This window comes from Salmo salar, chromosome 15, assembly GCF_965601325.2.
Source record: "Salmo salar chromosome 15, fSalSal1, whole genome shotgun sequence".
NCBI classification, from domain to species: Eukaryota; Metazoa; Chordata; class Actinopteri; order Salmoniformes; family Salmonidae; genus Salmo; species Salmo salar.
The window spans coordinates 112,066,977-112,087,500 of record NC_138305.1 but is presented as its reverse complement, the minus strand read 5'-3'; positions in this window follow the sequence as shown (position 1 = coordinate 112,087,500).

Sequence of the window (20,524 nt, the reverse complement as noted above, 5' to 3'; positions counted from 1 at the left end):
CCTCTCTCTCTCTCTCTATCGCTCCAGTCCTCTCTCTCTCTCTCTCTTTCTATCGCTCCAGTCCTCTCTCTCTCTATCGCTCCAGTCCTCTCTCTCTCTCTCTCTCTCTCTCTTTCTATCGCTCCAGTCCTCTCTCTTTCTCTCTTTCTATCGCTCCAGTCCTCTCTCTCTCTCTCTTTCTATCGCTCCAGTCCTCTCTCTTTCTCTCTTTCTATCGCTCCAGTCCTCTCTCTTTCTCTCTACTACTCGCTCCAGTCCTCTCTCTCTCTCTACTACTCGCTCCAGTCCTCTCTCTCTCTCTTTCTATCGCTCCAGTCCTCTCTCTCTCTCTACTACTCGCTCCAGTCCTCTCTCTTTCTCTCTACTACTTTCTATCCCTCTGTTTTGCGCACACACACACACACAAACACACGCACAAACCACAATTTTAGTTACCTATACCATCTCTGCAGTGTTTAGTTACCTATACCATCTCTACAGTGTTAGTTACCTATACCATCTCTACAGTGTTAGTTACCTATACCATCTATGCAGTGTTTAGTTACCTATACCATCTCTGCAGTGTTTAGTTACCTATACCATCTCTGCAGTGTTTAGTTACCTATACCATCTCTGCAGTGTTAGTTACCTATACCATCTATGCAGTGTTTAGTTACCTATATATACCGTATCTACTGTGTTTAGTTACCTACAGAGCATTTGGAAAGTAATCAGACCCCTTCCCAAGTTTCGGGTCGAGAGCCAGACCCGGTCCCCCGGTGCGAACACCGGGGTCTCACTGCGGTGGCAATCTGCATTCCTCTTTTGACGCGTCTGGACACGGACGGCTTCCCATGTCTCCTCCGCGTGCCTGAACCAGTCGTCCACCGCAGGAGCCTCGGTCTGACCCTGATGCCAAGGCGCCAGAACCGGCTGGTACCCCAGTACGCACTGGAAGGGAGAGAGGTTAGTGGAGGAGTGGCGGAGTGGCGGAGCGAGTTCTGTGCCAACTCGGCCCAGGGCACGAACGCTGCCCACTCCCCCGGCCGGTCCTTGCAATAGGACCGCAGAAACCTACCCACATCCTGGTTCACTCTCTCCACCTGCCCATTACTCTCGGGGTGAAACCCTGAAGTAAGACTGACCGAGACCCCCAGACGTTCCATGAACGCCTTCCAGACCCTAGACGTGAACTGGGGACCCCGATCAGACACTATATCCTCAGGCACCCCGTAGTGCCGGAAGACGTGTGTAAACAAGGCCTCCATAGTCTGTAGGGCCGTAGGGAGACCGGGCAGAGGGAGGAGACGACAGGACTTAGAAAAACGATCCACAACAACCAGGATCGTGGTGTTACCCTGTGAGGGGGGGAGATCAGTCAGAAAATATCCACCGACAGGTGCGACCAAGGCTGCTGTGGAACGGGTAAGGGGTTTAGCTTACCTCTGGGTAGGTGCCTCGGAGCCTTACACTGGGCGCACACCGAGCAGGAGGAAACATAAACCCTCACGTCCTTAGCCAAGGTAGGCCACCAGTACCTCCCGCTCAAACAGCGCACTGTCCGACCGATCCCAGGATGACCAGAGGAGGGTGACGTGTGGGCCCAATAGATCAATCGGTCACGAACAGCAGACGGGACGTACAGACGCCCAGCAGGACACTGGACAGGAGCGGGCTCTGCACGTAACGCCTGCTCTATGTCCGCGTCCAGCTCCCACACTACCGGCGCCACCAGGCAGGGAGAATGGGAGTGGGATCCATGGGCCGCTCCACTGTGTCATACAGCCGGGTCAATGCGTCTGCCTTCACGTTCTGGGAGCCTGGTCTGTATGAAAGGGTAAACACAAAACGGTGAAAAACATGGCCCACCTTGCCTGGTGAGGGTTCAGTCTCCTCGCTGCCCGGATGTACTCCAGATTGCGGTGGTCAGTCCAGATGAGAAAAGGCTGTCTAGCCCCCTCAAGCCAATGTCGCCACGTCTTCAAGGCCCTGATGACAGCCAACAGCTCCCAGTCCCCCATATCATAGTTTCGCTCCGCCGGGCTGAGCTTCTTCGAGAAGTAGGCACAGGGGCGGAGCTTCGGTGGCGTACCCGAGCGCTGAGAGAGCACAGCTCCTATCCCAGCCTCGGACGCGTCCACCTCCACTATGAACGCCAAAGAGGGATCTGGATGGGCCAGCACGGGAGCCAAATTGGCATATTCAGGGGGAATGCGCACGGTGGAGACCAGGTCTGGACTTTCCACCATAGTGGCACCAACGGAAACCCCTACACACCTACCTGAGCACTCTCGGGACCACCCCGTGAGAGCCCTCTGTGGCCATGAAACAGTGTGGTTATGACAAGCTAACCAGGGTAGGCCCAGCACCACAGGAAACGCAGGAGAGTCAATAAGGAAGACTAATTCTCATCTTGTGACCCCCCTGCGTCACCATGCCCAAAGGAGCGGTGTCCTCCCTAATCAACCCTGACCCTAATGGTCGACTATCTAAGGCGTGAACAAGGAAAGGCACAGCCTCGGGAACAATGGGGATCTCTAACCTCTAGGCTAACGCTCTATCAATAAAATTCCCAGCCGCGCCTGAATCGACGAGCGCCTTATGCTGGGAATGCGGGGGAAAACTCAGGGAAAGTGACAAACACAAACATATGTGCAACAGAGGGCTCTGGGTGAGAATGGTGCCGGCTCACCTGGGGTGACGCCAGAGCGCCCTGCCTGCTGCCGCGATACCCAGAGGAACCAACCCGACACTGACCGGCAGTGTGACCTCTGAAGCCACAGATGGTGCACGAGCTGGAACCCCCTCCGGTCTCCCTGCACACCGCCCCTCCCAGCTCCATGGGTACCGGAGGTGCAGGAGGATGGAACCACCGGACCCCGATCAGAACGTCCGCGGGTAGCCAGCAGGTTGTCCAGCCGGATGTACAAGTCCACCAGCTGGTCGAACGTGAGGGTGGTGTCTCTGCAGGCCAACTCACGACGGACGTCCTGGCGCAGACTGCAGCGTTAATGGTCGATCAGGGCCCTGTCGCTCCATCCGGCGCCGGCAGCCAGGGTTCTAAACTCCAGGGCGAACTGCTGGATGCTCCTCGTCTCCTGCTTCAGATGGAAGAGGCGCTCACCCGCCGCTCTACCCTCGGGCGGGTGGTCGACGACTGCCCGGAAACGGCGGGTGAACTCCTCAAACTGGTCCAACGCCGCATCTCCCTCTCTCCACACGGCGTTGGCCCACTCCAGGGCTTTCCCGGTGAGGCACGAGACGAGGGCGGACACCCTCTCACGGCCCGATGGAGCAGGGTGGACGGTGGCCACGTATAAGTCCAGTTGAAGAAGGAACCCCTGGCAGTTGGCAGCCTTTCCGTCGTATTCCTGGGGCAGGGAGAGACGAATCCCACTGGGACCAGGAGGAAGAGGGGCGCTCAAAGGAGACCCCGGTTGTGCTGGTGGAGGCACTGGAAGAACTCCCTGTCTCTCCCAGCGGTCCATAGTCTGGACAACGCGGTCCATGGCGGTGCCAAGATGGTGGAGCATCGCTGCGTGCTCCCGGACGCGCTCCTCCACCCCTATACCCGGGGTACCTGCTCCTGCTGACTCCATAGTCAGGTCGGTGATTCTGTAAGGGGTGTGTACTGGCGGCAGAGAAGTCAGACGCAGGAGAACAAGAACTGTGTTTCCAAACGGCGCAGTTTAATAATAAAAAAAAAAACACCGGAAAACAGAACAATCAAATAATGGGTACATAACCCGACGCACACCAGGACAGACGTGCACAAGCACTTACAACAAATAATCACCGACAAGGACATGAGGGGGAACAGAGGGTTAAATCCACAACATGTAATTGATGGGATTGGAAACAGGTGTGTAGGAAAACAAGACAAAACCAGAGGAAAATGAAAAGAGGATCAGCGATGGCTAGAAGGTTGGTGACTTCGACCGCCGAACGCCGCCCGAACAAGGAGAGGGACCAACTTCGGCGGAAGTCGTGACACTCTGTGGAGATGGGAGAACCTTCCAGAAGGACAACTATCACTGCAGCATTCCACCAATCAGCCATTTATGGTAGAGTGCTAAAGGCACATGACAGCCCACTTTGAGTTTGCCAAAAGGCACCTAAAGGACTCTCAGACCATGAGCAACAAGATTATCTGGTCTGATGAAACCAATATTGAACCCTTTGGCCTGAATGCCAAGCGTCACGTCTGGAGGAAACCTGGCACCATCCCTACGGTGAAGCATGGTTGTGGCAGCATCATACTATGAGGATGGTTTTTAGCAGCAGGGACTGGGAGACTAGTCAGGATCGAGGGAAAGATGAACGGAGCAAAGTACAGAGAGATCCTTGATGAAAACCTGCTCCAGAGCGCTCAGGACCTCAGACTGGGGTGAAGGTTCACCTTCCAACAGAACAACGACCCTAAGCACAGAGACAAGACAACGCATGAGTGGCTTCGGGACAAGTCTCTGAATGTCCTTGAGTGGCCCAGCCAGAGCCCGGACTTGAACCCGATCAAATATCTCTTTGTCATAATGGGGTATTGTGTGTAGATTGATGAGGGGAAAAAACAGTTAATACATTTTAGAATAAGGCTGTAACATAACAAAATGTGGAAAAAGTCAAGGGGTCTGAATACTTTCCGAATGCACTGTATACCGTATCCTACTGTGTTTAGTTACCTATACCGAATCCTACTGTGTTTCATAGAATATTACCTTTACTGTATCCTACTGTATTTTCTAGAATATTACCTTTACTGAATTCTACTGTATTTTCTAGAATATTACCTTTACTGTATCCTACTGTATTTTCTAGAATATTACCTTTACTGTATGCTACTGTATTTTCTAGAATATTACCTTTACTGTATCCTACTGTATTTTCTAGAATATTACCTTTACTGTATCCTACTGTATTTTCTAGAATATTACCTTTACTGTATGCTACTGTATTTTCTAGAATATTACCTTTACTGTATCCTACTGTATTTTCTAGAATATTACCTTTACTGTATCCTACTGTATTTTCTAGAATATTACCTTTACTGTATCCTACTGTATTTTCTAGAATATTACCTTTACTGTATCCTACTGTATTTTCTAGAATATTACCTTTACTGTATCCTACTGTATTTTCTAGAATATTACCTTTACTGTATCCTACTGTATTTTCTAGAATATTACCTTTACTGTATTCTACTGTATTTTCTAGAATATTACCTTTACTGTATCCTACTGTATTTTCTAGAATATTACCTTTAATGTATCCTACTGTTTTCTAGAATATTACATTTACTGTATTCTACTGTATTTTCTAGAATATTACCTTTAATGTATTCTACTGTATTTTCTAGAATATTACCTTTACTGTATCCTACTGTATTTTCTAGAATATTACCTTTACTGTATCCTACTGTATTTTCTAGAATATTACCTTTACTGTATTCTACTGTATTTTCTACAATATTACCTTTACTGTATCCTACTGTATTTTCTAGAATATTACCTTTACTGTATCCTACTGTATTTTCTAGAATATTACCTTTATCTGTATTCTACTGTATTTTCTAGAATATTACCTTTACTGTATTCTACTGTGTTTTCTAAAATAATACCTTTATCTGTATTCTACTGTATTTTCTAGAATATTACCTTTACTGTATTTTACTGTATTTTCTAGAATATTACCTTTACTGTATTCTACTGTGTTTTCTAGAATATTACCTTTACTGTATTCTACTGTATTTTCTAGAATATTATCTTTATCTGTATTCTACTGTATTTTCTAGAATATTACCTTTATCTGTATTCTACTGTATTTTCTAGAATATTACCTTTACTGTATCCTACTGTATTTTCTAGAATAATACCTCTCTCTCTCTAACAAAAAGTTTCCAAAAAGGGGTTCTCTGGCTGTCCCCTTTTTCCCCTGAGAATTTATTTGAAATAGGTTTTGAGGAGGTGTGGTCCATCCTGGTGAAAGTATTCTCCACAACAAGAACCAACCACCTTCCAAAGACGGAGGAATGCTTCCCAGTTCTCTACCCATGTCCCGAAGTGTACACTCTGTCATGGATTTAAAAGCATTGGGATGGTGTTGTCTGGAGAAAATGAAAACGCAGCACATACTCTGTGCTTCCAGTCAGACTCCCAGTCCGAGATACACCACGGCTGTGAACATTCTTCAGACTCTCTCTCTCTCTCTCTCTCTTTCTGTTACCGCTCTAGTGAACTGTGTTCTCTCTCTCTCTCTCTCTCTCTCTCTCCTGCAGACTGCTGTTGCTTTATCCAACTGTAGTCTCTATCTCTCTCCCCTAGGTGTTTGCTTCACAACATGACCTACATATTTCTGCCTGAGTGCAGCAGAGCAGAGCAGAGATTCTTCCTCCTCCTCCTTCTCCCGGCTGGCGCCAGCCACCACCTCTCTGATTAAGCTAAACTCCGACTGCACAATGAAGGGAAACAACACAACACTACGATGGGGCCCGGGATCAGGACCCGGGATAGAAAGAAATTGGGAGACAGACAGAACAGAACAGACAGTCGATGGACAGGGCGGACGGGCGGGCGGGCGGGTCTGGCTTACGGGAGAGCTGAGTGAATGTGTGGAGTGAGGGGAAGGAAGGCAGCCGCCAACACCAGCATGGCAACAACGCAGCCAATAGATAGGCGGCATCCCGTATCAGTGGTTGGTCCCACTGGGCAGCCAATAACACCTCACCCCCGAGGCGCTGGCGGGTTGGTGAGGGTGGTGTGGGGGGTGTGGGGGCGGGGAGTGGGGAGTGGAGGGGCTCTGTGGGGATGAGTGACTCAGATCCAGATGTCTCGACTGAACCGAACGAACCGATCGACTGACCGGGGGGGGGGGGGGGGGGGTCAAGTTCACGACCGGAATCAGGACACGGTATTGCTTAGCATAAAACACAAGAACATCTAACCGGCATCACACGAACATGTGCTAAAACACAAGACAACGTGCTTGCATCTAGTCGAACCCTGCCCAGGCAATACCCACAACCACAGCATGGGAACATGTGTGTTGCAACACAACAAAAGACATTGTGCATTTTTTGAATTTGCGCAACGCCCCAATTCTGTCTATTGTCAACAATACAACTACACCTTCCAGACTACAGACGGGTTTGGCTTTACCGTATTGTGTTATTGGAGAGATTGGAAATCTGACCTACATTCTCTGCAGAAGACATACCTCTCTCTACACCCTGAGGAATGTAGGTATTCTCTGTAGAAGACATACCTCTATCGACATTCTCTGTAGAAGACATACCTCCATCTACATTCTCTGTAGAAGACATACCTCCATCTACATTCTCTGTAGAAGACATACCTCCATCTACATTATCTGCAGAAGACATACCTCTACACACTGAGGAATGTAGGTATTCTCTGTAGAAGACATACCTCTGTCGTCCGATTGGTCACACCTCAGATCACTAGTGTTGCTCCGGCCCAATCAATTGGTCTCTGAGGTGATGAGGTAAATTGAGCCACCTTATGTTTCTAGGAAACCATACACCAAATGAATCATGTGACCAAAATATTTAGGAAGAGGTCATCATTTCATGGAGTCTGTGAAGGAAGGAACCACATGGAGTCTGTGAAGGAAGGAACCACATGGAGTCTGTGAAGGAAGAAACCACATGGAGTCTGTGAAGGAAGAAACCACATGGAGTCTGTGAAGGCAGAAACCACATGGAGTCTGTGAAGGAAGAAACCGCATGGAGTCTGTGAAGGAAGAAACCACATGGAGTCTGTGCAGGAAGAAACCACATGGAGTCTGTGCAGGAAGGAACCACATGGAGTCTGTGAAGGAAGGAACCACATGGAGTCTGTGAAGGAAGAAACCGCATGGAGTCTGTGAAGGAAGGAACCACATGGAGTCTGTGCAGGAAGAAACCACATGGAGTCTGTGCAGGAAGGAACCACATGGAGTCTGTGAAGGAAGGAACCACATGGAGTCTGTGAAGGAAGAAACCACATGGAGTCTGTGAAGGAAGGAACCACATGGAATCTGTGAAGGAAGGAACCACATGGAGTCTGTGAAGGAAGAAACCACATGGACTCTGTGAAGGATGAAACCACATGGAGTCTGTGAAGGAAGAAACCACATGGACTCTGTGAAGGATGAAATCACCTCTGTGAAGGAATAAACCACATGGAAAAAAGTGGTAAGCAAGTTAGGTCCAAAAAACTGGATTTTTTTTTTTTTTAACCAAATTAATGTATTTTGTAAGAGGTTCATAATGTTTGTATCGCAACCAAGGTAGATCATTTGAATATTGTTTTATACATCAGTTGGGGTCTCTAGAAGCTGCAATGGGACATACTAAATCTAGCATGGAAGTACATCCTTGTAGCTGTGTGGGCTAATAAAGTCAAAATGTTTGCCTTGGGGTCAAATTGAGACAATGGGGGCAAGTTGAGCAAATGGAAGTGTTTTCTTTCCAGGTGTGATGGATTATCGCTGGGATATTAGGAAACAACAGGGACTGGTCAAAGTTAAGTGTTTTTTTTTAAAAAGCACTAAGTGTTTGTTAGATTGTGATTGTGTTGAAATGTGTTTGGGAAATAAAGATGGGTATGATTTTAAAGTTAGTGGTAAAATGTAATTCAGTACAGACATTTGTAGGTGACTACCCTGTCCCACAACTACACACACCCTGTCCCATGACGACACTCACCCTGTCCCACGACTACACTCACCCACGACTACACTCACCCTGTCCCACGACTACACTCACCCTGTCCCACGACTACACTCACCCTGTCCCATGACTACACTCACCCTGTCCCATGACTACACTCACCCTGTCCCACGACTACACTCACCCTGTCCCACGACTACACTCACCCTGTCCCACGACTACACTCACCCTGTCCCATGACTACACTCACCCTGTCCCATGACTACACTCACCCTGTCCCATGACTACACTCACCCTGTCCCATGACTACACTCACCCTGTCCCATGACTACACTCACCCTGTCCCACGACTACACTCACCCTGTCCCATGACTACACTCACCCTGTCCCATGACTACACTCACCCTGTCCCACAACTACACTCACCCTGTCCCATGACTACACTCACCCTGTCCCACGACTACACTCACCCTGTCCCACGACTACACTCACCCACGACTACACTCACCCTGTCCCACGACTACACTCACCCTGTCCCACGACTACACTCACCCTGTCCCATGACTACACTCACCCTGTCCCACAACTACACTCACCCTGTCCCACGACTACACTCACCCTGTCCCACGACTACACTCACCCTGTAACATGACTACACTCACCCGGTCACATGACTACACTCACCCTGTCCCACGACTACACTCACCCTGTCCCATGACTACACTCACCCTGTCACATGACTACACTCACCCTGTCCCACAACTACACTCACCCTGTCCCATGACTACACTCACCATGTCACATGACTACACTCACCCTGTCCCACGACTACACTCACCCTGTCCCATGACTACACTCACCCTGTCCCATGACTACTCTCACCCTGTCCCACGACTACACTCACCCACGACTACACTCACCCTGTCTCACGACTACACTCACCCTGTCCCACGACTACACTCACCCTGTCCCACGACTACACTCACCCTGTCCCACGGCTACACTCACCCTGTCCCACGACTACACTCACCCACGACTACACTCACCCTGTCCCACGACTACACTCACCCTGTCCCACGACTACACTCACCATGTCCCACGGCTACACTCACCCTGTCCCACGACTACACTCACCCTGTCCCACGACTACACTCACCCTGTCCCACGACTACACTCACCCACGACTACACTCACCCTGTCCCACGACTACACTCACCCACGACTACACTCACCCTGTCCCACGACTACACTCACCCACGACTACACTCACCCTGTCCCACAACTACACTCACCCTGTCCCACGACTACACTCACCCTGTCCCACAACTACACTCACCCTGTCCCACGACTACACTCACCCTGTCCCACCTCTACACTCACCCTGTCCCATGACGACACTCACCCTGTCCCACAACTACACTCACCCTGTCCCACAACTACACTCACCCTGTCCCACGACTACACTCACCCTGTCCCACAACTACACTCACCCTGTCCCACGACTACACTCACCCTGTCCCACGACTACACTCACCCTGTCCCACGACTACACTCACCCTGTCCCACGACTACACTAACCCTGTCCCACAACTACACTCACCCTGTCTCACGACTACACTCACCCTGTCTCACGACTACACTCACCCTGTCCCACAACTACACTCACCCTGTCCCACGACTACACTCACCCTGTCTCACGACTACACTCACCCACGACTACACTCACCCTGTCCCACGACTACACTCACCCTGTCCCACGACTACACTCACCCTGTCCCACGACTACACTCACCGTGTCCCACGACTACACTCACCCTGTCCCACGACTACACTCACCCTGTCCCACAACTACACTCACCCTGTCTCACGACTACACTCACCCTGTCTCACGACTACACTCACCCTGTCCCACAACTACACTCACCCTGTCCCACGACTACACACACCCTGTCTCACGACTACACTCACCCACGACTACACTCACCCTGTCCCACGACTACACTCACCCTGTCCCACGACTACACTCACCCTGTCACATGACTACACTCACCCTGTCCCACGACTACACCCACCCTGTCCCACGACTTAACTCACCCTGTCCCACGACTACACTCACCCACGACTACACTCACCCTGTCCCACGACTACACTCACCCTGTCCCACGACTACACTCACCCTGTCCCACGACTACACTCACCCACGACTACACTCACCCATGACTACACTCACCCTGTCCCACGACTACACCCACCCTGTCCCACGACTTAACTCACCCTGTCCCACGACTACACTCACCCACGACTACACCCACCCTGTCCCACGACTACACGCACCCTGTCTCACGACTACACTCACCCTGTCCCACAACTACACTCACCCTGTCCCATGACGACACTCACCCTGTCCCACGACTACACCTACCCTGTCCCACAACTACACTCACCCTGTCCCACCTCTACACTCACCCTGTCCCATGACGACACTCACCCTGTCCCACAACTACACTCACCCTGTCCCACGACTACACTCACCCTGTCCCACGGTTTAATCCACCCTGTCCCACGGTTTAATCCACCCTGTCCCACGGTTTAATCCACCCTGTCCCACGGTTTAATCTACCCTGTCCCACGGTTTAATCTACCCTGTCCCACGGTTTAAACCACCCTGTCCCACGGTTTAATCCACCCTGTCCCACGGTTTAATCCACCCTGTCCCACGGTTTAATCCACCCTGTCCCACGGTTTAATCCACCCTGTCCCACGGTTTAATCTACCCTGTCCCACGGTTTAATCCACCCTGTCCCACGGTTTAATCCACCCTGTCCCACGGTTTAATCCACCCTGTCCCACGGTATAATCCACCCTGTCCCATGGTTTAATCCACCCTGTCCCACGGTTTAGTCCACCCTCTCCCACGGTTTAATCTAACCTGTCCCACGGTTTAATCCACCCTGTCCCACTGTTTAACGGGTAAATTGTGCCAATAGACCACTAGTTCTGTACAAGCTATGTTTTCAAAACTGTAATGTTTACATGAATTCTGATTATTTTGAGGGATACACAACATCCTGAAATACATGTAGATATCTTGGTTAGAAAGAATACTATATTTCCCTTGAGCGATGCTGAATGTGGTAAATTGAGAAGAAAAAAAATGACAATCTCCCACACTGTCCATAACAACTTCAGCAGACCAGATACAATCCTTGGATGGACAAAGCAAACTATTCAAATTTCTATTATACACTGCTCAAAAAAATAAAGGGAACACTTAAACAACACAATGTAACTCCAAGTCAATCACACTTCTGTGAAATCAAACTGTCCACTTAGGAAGCAACACTGATTGACAATAAATGTCACATGCTGTTGTGCAAATGGAATAGACAACAGGTGGAAATTATAGGCAATTAGCAAGACACCCCCAATAAAGGAGTGGTTCTGCAGGTGGGGACCACAGACCACTTCTCAGTTCCTATGCTTCCTGGCTGATGTTTTGGTCACTTTTGAATGCTGGCGGTGCTTTCACTCTAGTGGTAGCATGAGACGGAGTCTACAACCCACACAAGTGGCTCAGGTAGTGCAGCTCATCCAGGATGGCACATCAATGCGAGCTGTGGCAAGAAGGTTTGCTGTGTCTGTCAGCGTAGTGTCCAGAGCATGGAGGCGCTACCAGGTGACAGGCCAGTACATCAGGAGACGTGGAGGAGGTCGTAGGAGGGCAACAACCCAGCAGCAGGACCGCTACCTCCGCCTTTGTGCAAGGAGGAGCACTGCCAGAGCCCTGCAAAATGACCTCCAGCTGGCCACAAATGTGCATATGTCTGTTCAAACGGTCAGAAACAGACTCCATGAGGGTGGAATGAGGGCCCGACGTCCACAGGTGGGGGTTGTGCTTACAGCCCAACACCGTGCAGGACGTTTGGCATTTGCCAGAGAACACCAAGATTGGCAAATTCGCCACTGGCGCCCTGTGCTCTTCACAGATGAAAGCAGGTTCACACTGAGCACGTGACAGACATGACAGAGTCTGGAGACGCCGTGGAGAACGTTCACAGCCCTCCATGTGCTCGCCAGAGGTAGCCTGACTGCCATTAGGTACCGAGATGAGATCCTCAGACCCCTTGTGAGACCATATGCTGGTGCGGTTGGCCCTGGGTTCCTCCTAATGCAAGACAATGCTAGACCTCATGTGGCTGGAGTGTATCAGCAGTTCCTGCAAGAGGAAGGCATTGATGCTATGGACTGGCCCGCCCGTTCCCCAGACCTGAATCCAATTGAGCACATCTGGGACATCATGTCTCGCTCCATCCACCAACGCCACGTTGCACCACAGACTGTCCAGGAGTTGGCGGATGCTTTAGTCCAGGTCTTGGGGGAGATCCCTCAGGAGACCATCCGCCACCTCATCAGGAGCATGCCCAGGCGTTGTAGGGAGGTCATACAGACACGTGGAGGCCACACACACTACTGAGCCTCATTTTGACTTGTTTTAAGGACATTACATCAAAGTTGGATCAGCCTGTAGTGTGGTTTTCCACTTTAATTTTGAGTGTGACTCCAAATCCAGACCTCCATGGGTTGATAAATTGGATTTCCATTGATTATTTTTGTGTGATTTTGTTGTCAGCACATTCAACTATGTAAAGAAAAAAGTATTTAATAAGATTATTTCTTTCATTCAGATCTAGGATGTGTTGTTTAAGTGTTCCCTTTATTTTTTTGAGCAGTATATTTACAATCCATACAGACACACTGCACTGAATCAGACATATTTGCTATAGTTATAGTACCGGTACGACTTCGGTGACTTGCGACTCGTTGGGGCGGGCCAGGCACCTGCAAGCGGACTGGGTTCGTCAGTCGGGTGTTGCCCTCGACAAATTTGGTTTGTCACCTGAAACCCTCACAAACTTTTACAGATGCACAATTGAAAGCATCCTATCGGGCTGTATCACCGCCTGGTATGGCAACTGCTCCGCCCACAACCGGAAGGCTCTCCAGAGGGTGGTGCGGTCTGCACAACGCATCACCGGGGGCAAACTACCTGCCCTCCAGGACACCTACACCACCCGATGTCACAGGAAGGCCAAAAAGATCATCAAGGACAACAACCACCCGAGCCACTGCCTGTTCACCCCGCTATCATCCAGAAGTTGAGGTCAGTACAGGTGCATCAAAGCTGAGACCGGAAGACTGAAAAACAGCTTCTATCTCAAGGCCATTAGACAGTTAAACAGCTTCTATCTCCAGGCCATCAGACTGATAAACAGCCATCACTAGCACTTTAGAGGCTGCTGCCCTGTATACATAGACTTGAAATCACTGGCCACTTTAATAACGGAACACTAGTCACTTTAATAATGTTTACATATTTTCCATTACTCATCACATATGAATATACACTGTATTCTATTCTACTGTATTTTAGTCTGTCGCTCTGACATTGCTCATCCATATATTTATATATTCTTAATTCACAATAACATCTGCTAAACTCGTGTATGTGACCAATAAAATTTGATTTGTATTGATTTGATTTTGAAGTTTCTAAGGACATAACCTGTGTTTTCTTCTCCCGTTTCAAGTTTCTACGGGTATAACTTCTAACCCTTTGCCCGTTCTCTCTCCCCCCTCTCTCTCTCTCTCTCTCTCCTCAACAGGAGTCATGAGGTACTATAATCTACCCTCTCTGTCTCTCTCTCCCTCTCTCTCTCTGTCTCTCTCTCTGTCTCTCTGTCTCTCTCTCTCTCCCTCTCTCTCTGTCTCTCTCTCTCTCTCTCTCTCTATCTCTCTCTGTCTCTCTCTCTCTCTCTGTCTCTCTCTCTCTCTCTCTCTCTGTCTCTCTCTCTCTCTCTCCCTCTCTCTCTGTCTCTCTCTCTCTCCCTCTCTCTCTGTCTCTCTCTCTATCTCTCTCTGTCTCTCTCTCTCTCTCTCTCCCTCTCGCTCTACCTCTCTCTCTCTCTACCTCTCTCTCTCTCTCTCCCTCTCTCCCTCTCGCTCTACCTCTCTCTCTCTCTCTCTCTGTCTCTCTCTGTCTCTCTCTCTCTCTCCCTCTCGCTCTCTGTCTCTCTCTACCTCTCTCTCTCTCTCTACCTCTCTCTCCTCAACAGGAGTCATAAGGTATTATATTTAAAGTATGGAAGGTATGTGTGTTATTTCGTTTTATTTCGTTCCAGGAGTCTGGTTGGTAAGCCTTCATCTATCTTTAACAGGAGGGACAGAGGGAGAGAGGAATAGAGAGAGGTGGAAGGATAGAGGGAGGGAGAGAGAGAGAGATAGAGGGATAGAGCAGCAAACTGGTTGGCTTTCAGAAAACTGGTCAAATTTCTTCTGTGTCTTTACATCACTACTTAGAATCGTTCAACTTTCGCTGAATCAAACAGTTCAAAGTTCACTGAATCCTCTGTTGATACGTTACAATAGAGTTGTTGTATTTCCACCTGTTATCTCTGTAGAGAGAGAAGAGAGAGAGAGAGAGAGAGAGAGAAGATTATAGTACCTCATGACTCCCGTTGAGGAGAGAGAGAGAGAGAGAGAGAGAGAGAGAGAGAGAGAGAGAGAGAGAGAGAGAGAGAGAGAGAGAGAGAGAGAATATCTCTCTTTGCACACCTGGATTGTACAATATTTGCACATTATCTTTTAAAAATTATTCATGCTCTGTCAAGTTGGTTGTTGATCATCAGCCATTTTCTAGTCTTGCCATAGATCTTCTAAGTTAAAACTGTAACTAGGCCACTGAGGAACATTCAATGTCGTCTTGGTAAGCAACTCCAGGGTAGATTTCACCTTGTGTTTTAGGTTATTTTCCTACTGAAAGGTGAATTTGTCTCCCAGTGAATGTTGAAAACAGACTGAACCATGTTTTACTCTAGGATTTTGCCTGTGCTTAACTCTATTCCATTTCTATTTATCCCAACAACAACAACAAAAATCCCTAGTTCTTGCCAATGACAAGCATACCCATAACATGATGCAGCCACCACCATGCTTGAATATATGAAGAGTGGTACTCAGTGATGTGTTGTATTGGATTTGTGTTCAGGGCATAAAGTTAATTTCTTTGCCACATTTTTTGCAGTATTACTTTAGTGCCTTGTTGCAAACAGGATGCATGTTTTGGAATATTTGTATTCTGTACAAGCGTCCTTCTTTTCACTCTGTCATTTAGGTTAGTATTGTGGAGTAACTACAATGTTGTTGATCCATCCTCAGTTTTCTCCTATCACAGCCATTAAACTGAGCAGTTTCCTTCCTCTCTGGCAACTGAGTTAAGAAGGACGCCTGTATCTTTGTAGTGACTGGGTGTTTTGATACACCATCCAAAGTGTAATTAATAACTTCACCATGCTCAAAGGGGATATTCAATGTCTGCTTTTTTGTTTTTACCCATCTACCAATAGGTGTTCTGCTTTGTGAGGCATTGGAAAGCAACGTCAGCACAAGAACTGTTCGTCAGGAGCTTCATGAAACGGGTTTCCATGGCCGAGCAGCCACACACAAGCCTTAGATCACCATGCGTAATGCCAAGTGTCGGCTGGAGAGATGTAAAGCTCGCCAACATTGGACTCTGGAGGAGTGGAAACACGTTATCTGGAGTGACGAATCACGCTTCACCATCTGGCAGTCCGACGGACGAATCTGGGTTTGGCGGATGCCAGGAGAACGCTACCTGCCCAAATGCATAGTGCCAACTGTAAAGTTTGGTGGAGGAAGAATAATGGTCTGGGGCTGTTTTTCATGGTTCAGGCACCTTAGTTCCAGTGAAGGGAAATCTTAACGCTACAGCATACAATGACATTCTAGACTATTCTGTGCTTCCAACGTTGTGGCAACAGTTTGGGGAAGGCCCTTACCTGTTTCAGAATGACAATGTCCCCGGAAGACCTTGACTGGCCTGCACGGAGACCTGACCTCAACCCCATCAAACACCTTTGGGATGAATTGGAACGCAGACTGCGAGCCAGGGCCTAATCACCCAACATCAGTGCCCGACCTCACTAATGCTCTTGTGGCTGAATGGAGGCAAGTCCCCGCAGCAATGTTCCAACATCTAGTGGAAAGCCTTCCCAGAAGAGTGGAGGCTGTTATAGCAGCAAAGGGGGGGGACCAACTCCATATTAATGCCCATGATTTTGGAATGAGATGTTGGACGAGCAGGTGTCCACATACTTTAGGTCATGTAGTGTATTATGTGACTTGTTAAATACATTTTTACTTCCTGAACATATTTAGGGTTGCCATAACAACAGTGTTGAATAATTATTGACTCAAAAAACATTTCAGTTTTCCATTTTTTTAAATTAATTAAAAAAATAATTCTAAAAACATTCCACTTTGACATTATGGGGTATTGTGTGTAGACCAGTGACAAACAATCTCAAAGTAATCCATTTTAAATTCAAGCTGTAACAACAACATGTGGAAAAAGTAAAGGGGTGCCAATACTTTCTGAAGGCCCTGTATAGGGATTTGGAACGCAATCTAGGCTCTGCTTGATGCTCTGCCATGAATTTGTAATTAGTAACAGACAGAGAGAGAGAGAGGTCTATCCTAAGTGACTAATTAGTAACAGACAGACAGAGAGAGAGGTCTATCCTAAGTGACTAATTAGTAACAGACAGAGAGAGAGAGAGAGAGAGGTCTATCCTAAGTGACTAATTAGTAACAGACAGACAGAGAGAGAGGTCTATCCTAAGTGACTAATTAGTAACAGACAGACAGACAGACAGAGAGAGGTCTATCCTAAGTGACTAATTAGTAACAGACAGACAGAGAGAGAGGTCTATCCTAAGTGACTAATTAGTAACAGACAGACAGACAGAGAGAGGTCTATCCTAAGTGACTAATTAGTAACAGACAGACAGAGAGAGAGGTCTATCCTAAGTGACTAATTAGTAACAGACAGACAGACAGACAGAGAGAGGTCTATCCTAAGTGACTAATTAGTAACAGACAGACAGAGAGAGAAAGGTCTATCCTAAGTGACTAATTAGTAACAGACAGACAGACAGAGAGAGGTCTATCCTAAGTGACTAATTAGTAACAGACAGACAGAGAGAGAGGTCTATCCTAAGTAGGGTTGCAAAGGGTCGGAAACTTTCCGGTAAATTTCCAGAATTTTTCCATGGGAAGTTAGGCCCTGGAATTTGAGGAATTTTTGCTTAAATTCATCCAAAAAGTTAGTTTATAACAGTAAACCTTTTTTGTGGGGTACACATAAGGCAACTCTAGGTCTTGTGGCATATTTTGGTTCAACTATCCCCAATTTAATGGAATTGCAACCCTCTGCATGCACAGTGCATTCTTCCATCACATGTACAGCTGACTCTCAAGATCTTGCACACTAATGAGATGCTATTGAGCCCACACTACTACACTGTCTGAGCCAAGGACTACATGCTTTCTGGTAAGTTTTGATTACAATACTGGGTAGGGTGAATATATTTTATATGACATGCATGATTTTTGTTAACTAGTAAATAGTAGCCTTCAGCAAAGTGTGTTTAAATCATTTTTAACTTGTTAACAATTTCTGCTAGTTAGTTTTTGCTACCATGTGGGTTTCAGCTTGCTTGAGCCTGCTAACTGAGGAGTGTTAATTCACCTGTTTCCATACATGTTTCAATTTAAAACATTTATCTTACAACGGAGTTGTTTAACTGCTTAACTATTTATCTGTACATGGAATTGTTTTAGTTTTTTATAACTTGTTTTTTCTCATCTTTACAGGAAAATGCCACGGGCACTATCTGATGTGTGGAGACATTTCACTACAGCTAATGTAAAAGGAAAAGCTGTGTACATTTGCAAATAATGTGCCAAATCATATGTGAAGAATGCAACAAAGATGCAGAATCATCTGGCCAAGTGCATAAAGTTCCCTCAGCGCTCACAACAAGCAACCTCTGACAAAAGTCCGTCTACTTCTATTGGAGGTGAAAATGATGAATCAGACACCTTATCGATAGCAACAGCTAACGGTCCTCCTGGAATCAGAAGTGTTTTTTGACTCAATGGAGGAACGTAGTCAGAGAAATGCTGATGAATGTCTTGCTAGAGCTGTTTATGCAACTGGTTCACCTCTGATGCTCACAGGCAATGTGTATTGGAAGAGATTTCTGAATGTTATTCACCCAGCATACACCTCTCTCCACTTCCTCATTTATACCATGTTTATCTACTCATTTGCTAGATGCAGAGTTCAACAGAGTTCAAGTGAAGGTCAAGCAAATCCTAGAGAAAGCAGACTCTATTGCAATCATCTCTGATGGCCGGTCAAATGTTTGTGGGCAAGGAATAATTAACAACAGCATCTCCACCCCTCAACCAGTATTCTACAAGAGCACAGACACAAGGGACAACAGACACACCGGTCTCTACATTGCAGATGAGCTGAAGGCAGTCATCAATGACCTTGGACCACAGAAGGTATTTGCACTGGTGACAGACAATGCTGCGAACATGAATACTGCTTGGTCTAAAGTGGAGGAGTCCTACCCTCACATCACACCCATTGGCTGTGCTGCTCATGCATTGATTCAGCTCCTCAAGGACATCATGGCACTGAAAACAATGGATACACTCTACAAGAGAGCCAAGGAAATGGTTAGGTATGTGAAGGCTCATCAAGTTATAGCAGCAATCTACCTCACCAAGCAAAGTGAGAAGAATAAGAGCACCACATTGAAGCTGCCCAGCAACACCCATTGGGGAGGTGTTGTCATCATGTTTGACAGTCTCCTGGAGGGGAAGGAGTCTCTCCAAGAAATGGCCATATCACAGTCTGCCGATATGGACAGCCCCATCAAGAGGATCCTCCTGGATGATGTATTTTGGGAGAGAGTGGTAAGCAGCCTGAAACTCCTGAAACCTATAGCAGTAGCCATTGCACGTATTGAGGGAGACAATGCCATCCTGTCTGATGTTTAGATTCTGCATGCAGATGTAAGAGAAGATATCTGTACTGCCCTGCCCACTTCACTGTTGCTCCAAGCAGAGGAAACTGCAGTTCTGAAATACATTTAAAAAAGCGTGAAGACTTCTGCCTGAAGCCCATACAGGCCGAAGCGTACATGTTGGACCCCAAGTATGCTGGCGAGAGCATCCTGTCTGGTGCAGAGATCAACAAGGCCTATGGTGTCATCACTACAGTGTCTCGCCACCTTGGCCTGGATGAGGGCAAGGTTCTTGACAGTCTGGTGAAGTGCACTTCCAAGGAAGGGCTTTGGGATGGAGATGCAATATGGCAGTCGTGCCAACATATCTCATCCGCCACCTGGTGGAAGGGGCTTTGTTTCCGCCATCATTCTCCAAATCCCACCAACATCAGCCGCCTCAGAGCGCAACTGGTCCTTGTTTGGGAACACACACACTAAAGCAAGCAACAGGCTGACCAATACAAGGGTTGAAAAATTGGTGGCCATCCGGGCAAATTTGAGGCTTTTTGAGCCTGACAACGAACCATCCTCAACAAGGTTGGAAAGTGACAGTGAAAATGAGGCCTCAGAGTCTGATGTTCAAGAGGTGGACATTGAGGAGGTCCAGGGAGAAGACATGGAAGCCTGAGAGGAAGACAACCAAAGCTTTAGTTTCTAGACTATCATTTTACAGATGTATGTTGAAAATGTTTTTTGTAGATGCGATGGATCATTGGGGATCATTCAATATTCCCTTTCTTTTGTTGTTCAGTGAAATCATCCCATGTGAAGCGTCAACTCATTTAATTAAAGTTCAATTCGTAACAAAATTATTTTTATTTCTATTGGAAGAATTTAATAATTTGCAATTATGTCTACTTATGATAAGGTAAAAGGTTTAGGTTTCTGTCTCCAAATGATATGGTAAATATATCCAATGCAAAAAACATCTACATTTAAA